Below are 9,902 nucleotides of genomic sequence, written 5' to 3'. Positions count from 1 at the left end.
TTTCCTGGCATAGCGTATGAGAACAGATCAAAATTAGCGGACCAAGCTATATGTACTATCTTTTACTGGTGTAAGCAGAACATATTCTAGCACTCATTTTTTCAACGATTATTCTAGCACTTGTTTGGGTGTATGAACTATTGTATCGATGATGTCGAGTCGCTTTGTGTGCATGTCATGGCTTCATATGCATATATGAATTGTTGTATCCGCTTTGTACCTTTGCATCATGTGTAACATATATTTTGATTTACCTGGCTGAATATGACTCAATCAAGTTCAGATTTTGCTAAGTACTCCCTCCGTCACAAAATAAGTGACTCAAGTTTGTACTAACTTTGTACTAAAGTTAGTACAAACTTGAGTCGCTTATTTTGGGATGGAGGGAGTATATGTTTTCCTTTGCACCGCCATACTGTTTTTTATCTTTCTGTCGGGCAAGCTAAAATGAAACCAGGTGGTGGCGGCAGGCTGCACTCCATATCTGTTATATCGCCTCCGCATCCATGTCCCCTTTGATAGCAGAGGAAGTAATCGAAGGGCTATATGTTCCTTGACTAAATTTATCAACCTCTAGGTCATGGCTGATCATCTTGCTGCATCTCATAAGGGCTTAGGTATATAAGCATAATGGTCTCTGATTCAAAACACTACTCTTTGCTGCTATTGTAATCAGCATAATGGTCTTTCTTTTAGATATTATTGAAGCTGCCTAAACAACATGTGTAGCTTGCTACTTCTTGAGCTTGCGTTGATTTTTTCCTTGAAGAGGAAAGAGTGTGCAGCAAAGTAAAGATAAGTATCTCCCTCAGTTAGGAACCAAGGTTTCAATCCAGTAGGAGGCACAAGCAAGTCCCCAATATATACACCTACACAAATTAACAAACAATTGCACTCTACGCGAAAAAGGGGTTGTCAATCCCTTCACGGTCACTTGCAATAGTGAGATCTAATAGAGATAGATATAAAAGATAAGTAAAAGGAAAAATAGAGTAAATGTAAATAAATTGCAGCAAGTTATTTTTGGGTTTTTTGTTTTATAGATCTGAAAATATATGATGGAAAATAGACTCGGGGGCCATAGGTTTCACTAGAGGCTTCTCTCTTGAAGAAAGCATACGGTGGATATACAAATTACTGTTGAGCAATTGATAGAAAAGCACAAAGTTATGACGATATCTAAGGCAATGATCATGAATATAGGCATTACGTCCGTGATAAGTAGACCAACTCCTGCCTGCATCTACTACTATTACTCCACACATCGACCGCTTTCCAGCATCCATCTATAGTATTAAGGTCATAAGAACGGAGTAACGCCTTAAGCAAGATGACATGATGTAGAGGGATAGATCCAATCAATATGGTAAAAACCCCATTTTTTATCCTTGGCAACAATACAATACGTGTCTTGCTACCCCTACTATCGCTGGGTAAGGACACCGCAAGATTGAACCCATCACAAAGCACCTCTCCCATTGCAAGAAAAACCAATCTCAAAGGCCAAACCAAATCGATAGATCGGAGAGAAATACAAAGCTATCTAAATCATGCATAAAAGAGTTCAGAAAAGACTCAAATAATATTCATAGATAATCTGATCATAAATCCATAATTCATCGGATCTCAACAAACGCACCGCAAAAGAAGATTACATCGAATAGATCTCCAAGAACATCGAGGAGAACATTGCATTGAAGATCAAAGAGAGAGAAGAATCCATCTAGCTACTAGCTATGGACCCTTAGGTCCATGGTAAACTACTCACGCATCATCAAAAGGGCAGTAAGGTTGGTGTAGAGGCCCTCCGTGATAGAATCCCCTTCCGGCGGAGTGCCAGGAAAGGCCCCAAGATGGGATCTCACGAGAACAGAAGCTTGCGGCGGCGGAAAAGTATTTTTGGTGTGCCCTCTGACGTAAGGGGAACATTTGGAAATTTATAATGCTGGAGGTAGGGTTTGGAGAGCCACGAGGGGCCCACAAGCCTAGGAGGCGCGCCCGTAGGGCTTGTGGCCTCCTCGTGGGTCTTCTAACCTCCTCCCGGAGCTTCCTAGGTGTCACGTTGTCCAAGAAAAATTGTTAAAAAGTTTTGTTCCATTTGGACTCTCTTTGATATTGATTTTCTGTAAAAGACAAAAATAAGAAAAAAACAATAACTGGCACTAGGCACTAGGATAGTAGGTTAGTCCCAAAAATAATATAAAATAGCATATTAATGCATATAAAACATCCAAAACAGATAATATAATAGCATGGAACAATAAAAAATTATAGATACGTTAAAGACGCATCACGCATCCCAATCTTAATTTCTACTCGTCCTCAAGTAGATCTCTACTGTTAAAGGAGAACATGCGGTTGTCGTGATGGTTCCACCCCGTTCGATCCAACGTACCATCCCTGTGTCCCGCGCGACTCACCCAGCCTCCAATCCCCGCTCGGAATTAAAAACGAAAAAAGAAAATCGGAAAGAAAATAATAACTACTCCCCACGATCACACGTTCCATGCCCTCGTCTCCCGCAACACCTTCCTGTGCACATCCTCTCCCTGGAAAAATTGCCGTGGCACCCACCCTCCTGTGCACGTCATCTTCGCCATCCCAGATCGCGATCCGCCGCCAGGGCTTTGCGTGGCCACTCGCCGCCCCAGATCTCGATCAGCCGCCAGGAGCCTTGCGTGGCCAACCCATGCCTCCCACCATCGTTGCCCTCCTCGTTCACATCATGGTTGTGGTGGCTGCGGTCCTGGTTGTACACGACGCCGCCCCACCCCAACTCTCTTTTGCTCGATGAACCTCCATCCGACGTCTGACACTCTTCTCCCGCTCCTAACGCAACCATCGTCTTCATTGTGGTGGCGCCGCCCTTCTAGAGCAGTTAAACAGTAGAGCAAGCGGGTGTGCGGGCAGGAGCTGGAGGCCGCACTGCTGTGCGTGCGAGCAGGAGGCACGCGAGGCTTGTGTAGGCAGGTGGCTATGGGGAACGGCCCATTCAATTGCCGCCCTCTGCTGTCGACGTTCTCATCTTCAAGTCCCACCCCTACCACCGTCGTACTCCCTGCAGGCAGCTCGGCCCCGATCTCCTCCGCAAGGTGGCTCTGTGCGTGACATCTATCTCGCTCCCAATGCCTTCGTTGTGTTATTTATTTTCCAGATAATGTTCAGATATTTAACAGGCGGAGAGTGTACTGCTGTGCCAAAACTTTCAGTTACTCTGCAGAATGTTTGAGCTATTGTCTAATTGTGGATTGTGCAGATCCTCTCACCCACTTAAATCCTTTTTCTGATGAATTGTATTGGTTATGCTGAATCATCCTGTTACAAGGGCATAACCAAGTGGGTAAGATCAAGCACGAACAACTTTTGTGCTCTGCGAGGTTTGCAAATTGAACCCCGATATTGTGGCTTATCCAATAGCGCGAGTGGTTTTTTGCTATGTAGATTAAAACTAAAACTTGTTCAAGTGTGAATTAATGTATTGATCTCAATTTTATTATTCCAGATCTGTAGATGCACACGAGTTGATATTACTATTCCATAACACAAGAGGTATTGTGTTAATTTACTGTTTACTACTCTGTTCTGAGTTTTAGATTTGGCCCCTTGTATCGAGAAGCCTTGTTTTTTTTTCTGACAATGATGTTTGCAGCTGAGATTTCAGACAATACGAACAGTATGCTTCAGTACTGGAAGCAAGGGAAGTATCTTTGGGGGGAACTCGTGTGGCTTGAAACTTGGTTGAAACACTAAATTTGGGCCCTTACATATATAGGTACAGTGATATGCTGCAATGTTTAGGAAATGTGCATGTTGATTATATGAGGTTTTGCGATTATGGTCTTATAGGCTATAGGCCATGGATTTTTAATTCTCCTTGCATGTCAAGGATAAGACAATGGTCTTGGTCTCGTCTTGGTTATATAAAAATAAAATATAGGTGAAGCTTCAAAAAACTGGAGCATACACATACATTTAGAAGTTGTGCTCAAAGACTTTGCTTTATCTAGAGGAATGTACAGTCTATACTTGCACAATATTTTCTTCCATTTTCCTTTACTGAATTTACAATTCACATAAAATTAAACTATTAAGCAACTATTCCCACCTTACTGTAGATTTCCAAAAGTTGGTATATGCTTTTAGAAATTTACATATGTTCTTACTGGCTAATTAGAGTGCATCAGATGTAATTTTTCAGTAGATATCACAATTTTTAAAGAATGGTGGGGCGCATGACTACAACAGGCAGGAGATCCTGCAGGGCACACATCAACATTTCAGGGACACCAAGGTCGTGCCGGTCGTGTTGGACATTGACATGATGTTCTTGCCCTACTACACTCCATTCAGCAGCATGGCTACAATTGTAGGTGGATACAGCAAGGTTAGTATGGCTACAAAGATGCACTAGAGAAATGGCCAGGCAAGCTCGCGGGGTCGAGCGTGGGAAGGCAGCCGGGGAACGGCTATGGTTGATTTCAATTAGAGGTTCAGGGCGTGGGGGGCATGGTAAAATTCCTCCCTTCTTTTGAAAATTCTAGGAGACAGGTCCTCTCTTTTCAGGTTTCTGAAAGTGTCAATGCTCCTGCTTGTGTTAACAGATTGTTTTCTTGGAGGGGAAAGCAACTCTGTTTGAAATGAACTTGTAAGTTGTGGAGTTTCAGTGCAATTTTCTTATTTTGTTTTATTTTTTAGTTGTAGTCAGCCAGATGTAATATTGCAATTCCCTTTTTATAATGTTGAAATAAAGCCATATTTCATATAAATAGTTTGTGTATCACTGTCTCATTTTGTTGCATATCACTAAGCTTAATCTCCATTAGACAATCTTTTTGTGAACTAATAAATGGCCGCATGGTATCTTCTTATATGTTGCATGGTATTTTCTTGTATTTGATGTACATGATGCAAAGAGACCAACTAAAGGTAAATAATGGATTTTTTACGCTTGATAGGAATGCATTATAGGAAGTAAAGACTTGTGGTTTGAGTAACAATCATGGAAAGAGTCCGAGCACGATTTCCTTCTTTAGTTTATGATGGCCACTCCTACTAGCCATGTAGTATCAGATGTTGCCGCCAGATGTCAACCCTTCATTATCCATGTTTATGTGAGGTTCTTAGTACGTGACCATATTGTTGGTCTCCTACCCCAATACTTAGACTCAGAGCAGAGTTTAGGAGGAGATGACGCATGATGCATGTAGCCGGAGATACCTTGAGCATTTACTGTTGTATAATTTGATCGTGTATTACCTTTATAAATGTTTTTGTCCCGTGGCAACGCACGGGCATCCAACTAGTAAATGATAAAAACAGAATTTTTGATGTGGAATGCTACCTAACATATTTATCAATGTAATATGTCTTATTATGGCATGAATGTTCAGATCCATAAGATTGAAAACAAAAGTTTAATATTGACATAAAGCAATAATACTTCAAGCATATTAATAAAGCAATCATGTCTTCTTAAAATATCATGGCTAAAGAAAGTTGTTTCTACAAAATCATAAAGTCTTGTCATGCTCTATCTTCATCACACAAAGTATTTATCATGCACACCCCGATGACAAGCCAAGCAATTGTTTCATACTTTTAATGTTCTCAAGATTTTTCAACTTCCACGCAATACATGAGCGTGAGCCATGGATATAGCACTATAGGTGGAATAAAATATGATGGAGGTTGTGAGGAGAAGACAAAATGGGAGAAAGTCTCACATCAACTAGGCAAGTTAATGGGCTATGAAGATGACCAACAATTGGTATCGATGCAAGTGAATAGGGATTGCCATGCAAAGGATGCACTAGAGCTATAAGTGTATGAAACCTCAAACGAAAACTAAGTGGGCGTGCATCCAACTTGCTTGCTCATGAAGACCTAGGGAAATTTGAGGAAGCCCGTCATTGGAATATACAAACCAAGTTGTATAATGAAAAATTCCCACTAGTATATGAAAGTGATAAAATAGGAGACTCTCTATCATGAAGAACATGGTGCTATTTTGAAGCACAAGTGTGGAGAAGGATAGTAGCATTGTCCCTTCTCTCTTTTCTCTCAATTGTTTCTTTTTTCCTTTAGGCTCTTTGGCCTCTTTTTCATTGGGCTCTTTGGAATCTTTTTTATTTTAAGTCCGGAGTCTCATCTCGACATGTGGGAGAAGCATAGCCTCCATCATCCTTTTCTCACATGGGGAATGCTCTAATAATGATGATCATCACAGTTTTATTTACTTACAACTGAAGAAATTACAACTCGCTACTAGAACAAAGATATGACTCTATATGAATGCATCTGGCAGTGTACCAGGATGTGCAATGATCTAGCGTTACATGTATAAAAAATATGAACGGTGGATGAGCCACAAATACTATGCCAACTACATGATCATGCAAAGATATATGACAATGATGATGCATGTCATAATAAATGGAACGGTGGAAGTTGCATGACAGTATATCTCGGAATGGCTATGGAAATGCCATAATGGGTAGGTATGGTGGCTGTTTTGAGGAAGGGTATATGGTGGGTTTAATGCACCAGCGAAAGTTGCGCGGTACTAGAGAGGCTAGCAATGGTGGAAGGGTGAGAGTGTGTATAATCCATGGACTCAACATTAGTCATAAAGAACTCACATATATATTGCAAAAAAAAAATAGCCATCGAAGCAAAGTACTAATAAACATGCTCCTAGGGGGATGGTTGGTAGGAAAATACCATCGCTCGTCCCCGACCGTCACTCATAAGGAAGACAATAAAAAAATAAATCATGCTCTCACTTGATCGCATAACGATAGACCATACGTGCAAGCTTCGGGAATCATAAACTTTAACACAAGTATTTCTACTAATTCACAATTACTCTCTAGCATGACTCTAATATCACCATCTTTATATCTCAAAACAAATGCAAGGAATCAAACTTCTCATATATTCAATGTTCTTTATGAAAGTTTTTATTATATCACTCTTGGATTCCCATCTTATTAGGACCAAATTCATAACCTAAGAAAATTGCCATACTGTTTTAAGACTCTCAAATAATATAAGTGAAGCATGATAGTTCATCAATTTCTACAAAATAAAACCAGTGACGTGCTCTAAAAAGATATAAGTGAAGCACTAGAGCAACTACCTAGCTCAAAAGATATAAGTGAAGCACATGTATTCTAATAAAGTCACGATTAATGCATGTCCCTCTCAAAATGTGTGTATAGCAAGGTGATTGTGGGAAACTAAAAAGCAAAGACTCATATAATACAAGACGCTCCAAGCAAAACACATATCATGTGGTGAATAAAAATATAACATCAAGTAAATTTATCGATGGATTGAAGAGGAAAGAGGGGATGCCATCCGGGGCATCTCCAAGCTTAGATGCTTGGTTGTCCTTGAATATTACCTTGGGGTGCCTTGGGCATCCCCAAGCTTAGGCTCTTGCCACTCCTTGTTTTGTAGCACTTCAAATGTTTACCCAAAAGTTGAAACCTTCACAACACAAAACTCAAAAAAAAACTCATGAGGTCCGTTAGTATGATAAAAACAAATCTCCACTTTAGGTACTGTTGTGAACTCATTTTAAATTTATATTGGTGTTATGTCTACTGTATTATAACTTCTGCATGGTTCATAACCCCCCCGATACTACCCTGGATTCATCTAAATAAGCAAACAACACATCGGAAATAGAATCTGTCAAAAACAGAAGAGTCTGTAAAGACCCGAATATTAGTCATACTTATGTAACTTCAAAAATTCTGAAAAATTAGGACAACAGAGGAAATTCATATGTCAATCTTGTGTAAAAAATCAAAATGTTTCCACGCTCTTGTGAATTTTAACAATTTTGTTACTGAACGCAAAAGATTCTGTTTTTCAGCAAAATCAAATCAATGATATACCAAAGCATCCCAAAGGTCTTGCTTGGCTCAAACACCAATTAAAACACCAAAACACAATTATTATAGACGTAATATTGTGTATTTATTGAAAAACATAAGCAAAAACAGTAAATACAAAATAAAATTGGGTTGCCTCCAAACAAGTGTATTGTTTTACGCCCCTAGCTAGGCATAATGCATAGATATAGGTATTGTCATCTTTGGTATTTAATCCATAAGTAGCCCTCGCCTTTCTTCATAAGGTTGGTCTTTTTTTAGAGCAATGTTTAGGTCAACTAGCTCTGTTTAATTACTAAAATTGCTTGATTCAGTGACTTTGGTCTATGTGTTGTAGGCTCTTTTGTGTGCCCAAATTTGCAAGCGATGTTAAATTATGCAATGACGTTGCTAAGCATAGTACCTAGGGAAATTTCCACCAATATTTGAATGATCAAACTCATCGCATGTGCGCAAAGCAGAAGAATCGTTTGCGATGCACACATTCGTTCAAAGTGAATGGTGTCCGGCAGCACCACGTGCAAAGTTTTCCTCCACCTTTCAAATTTTTTGGCCTGCCGCCGAAATATCTACCCCCTCCCCCCCTTTCCTCCCTGACGACAAGTCACGTTTCTCCTGTTTCCTCCTTCCTTCCTTCCCAAGCTATAGTCTCTTCCTCGCTCTCGCCGTCTCGCATCCGACCGCAGTGGTCTTCTTCAATGACCTCTCCAACGGTTCCTCCTCCGATGATGACTCTTTGACCACATGGGTATGCCTCTTTTCTCTCTCTCAGGTTCTGATTTGGAATGAAGGATTTTAACCCGACGGACGATTTGAGTCATTTCTTCCTCTTGTAGCTCCCTAGGACCATCAGTTGCAACGCATGGAGCAGGGTGGCTGAAGATATGCCTGCTCGTTGTCACCATCAATCTCCATGCGTGAAGTTAGTTGCATTTGAATTTGTGGACAGTGGGAGGAAGTTTCTGGCATGTGTAGAGAAGGTTAACCCACTTTCTTTGTTACAAATCATTTGTTAGATGTGATTCAGACACTGTCATTGTGCTATGTTATTCTGGATGTTAAAGCATTGTCACAGTTTGTACCTAGTATCTAAAAATGTTGCCATCTCATCAGCAGTGCCATTAGAAAATTATTTGGCACCCCCTCAGCAGTTTGTGCAGGCAACTTTGGTCCACACATCCGAGCAGCCAAGCAGTAAAATACTAAATCTTTATGGCACGAAGGAACTAGGCATCGGAGCAACGAGGTGCTCCGAAGTCTGGTTCCCTGATTTTTTTCCTCTACATCAGCTCGCCAGTGCATGGCACCGGTGCCAAATGTAGCAACAGCTGTCTTGACACCGGTTTTGGCATACATAGTGGACGGCCTTAGTGCTATTAGTTCTATGTTACTAGATTTGTGCATGTACACACCTGTTAGTACCAATTTGATGTCATCCAAACACTGTCGCTATGCTGTTGCAGTTATATTTAGCTTCCTCATAAAATGTTCAATTTGTTATGTATAGTACATGACTAAGAACTTGTGGCGTTGTTGTAGTTAATTGTAGCTTCTGATGTTTCAGAATTTGGTTGTTGTCTCAGTAGCAAATAATTCATTTGCACACTGATCTTTCTGAGAAGATATGTCATAATTAATCTGTTTCTTCAGCTTTTCAAAATATGTATTTGGTGATTTTCTATGTTGCTAGAAACCCATTTCCCCTACAATTGTTACTAATATAATTTTAAATATTATAGGATGAACGGAAGTGTTCTTAATTGGGGTGGGTTGATCAAGACTGGCCACAGTCTTTGAAGATGTTCCTAGCAAAGCTTTGGAGCATTTATGAGGAATAGAATAGAGATAGGTTTAGAGAAAGTGTTGTCAACGTTGAAGAATATTTCAAGATGCCGGAAAAAAGAGGAAGATGGAGAATGAGCTCATATTTTTTAAATTAGACTTTGCTAAGACGGTGTTGGCGAAGGAGGAGGCACTTTCTCAGTTGGTCAGTGCAAAACA

At 40.2% G+C, this 9,902-nt stretch overlaps 1 long non-coding RNA gene across 3 annotated transcripts; it reads left to right on the top strand.

Annotated features, from left to right (window-relative positions):
* The first annotated feature begins 2,811 nt into the window (after nucleotides 1-2,811).
* On the top strand, nucleotides 2,812-4,766 carry LOC109742295 (uncharacterized). Of its 3 annotated transcripts, none has more exons than XR_012181788.1 (6): nucleotides 2,812-3,100; nucleotides 3,257-3,377; nucleotides 3,503-3,549; nucleotides 3,650-3,772; nucleotides 4,185-4,509; nucleotides 4,602-4,766. It is a non-coding gene; the product is annotated as an uncharacterized lncRNA (long non-coding RNA). The 3 variants fall into 3 exon arrangements; XR_012181789.1 differs by having other exon boundaries at nucleotides 2,886-3,092; XR_012181787.1 differs by lacking the exon at nucleotides 2,812-3,100 and having other exon boundaries at nucleotides 3,129-3,377.
* Nucleotides 4,767-9,902: the final 5,136 nt, after the last annotated feature.

Source organism: Aegilops tauschii, chromosome 4 (assembly GCF_002575655.3).
Source record: "Aegilops tauschii subsp. strangulata cultivar AL8/78 chromosome 4, Aet v6.0, whole genome shotgun sequence".
In the NCBI taxonomy this organism is placed as follows: domain Eukaryota; kingdom Viridiplantae; phylum Streptophyta; class Magnoliopsida; order Poales; family Poaceae; genus Aegilops; species Aegilops tauschii.
Note: the sequence above shows the minus strand (reverse complement) of the source record. Positions and strands in the feature narration are given on the sequence as shown.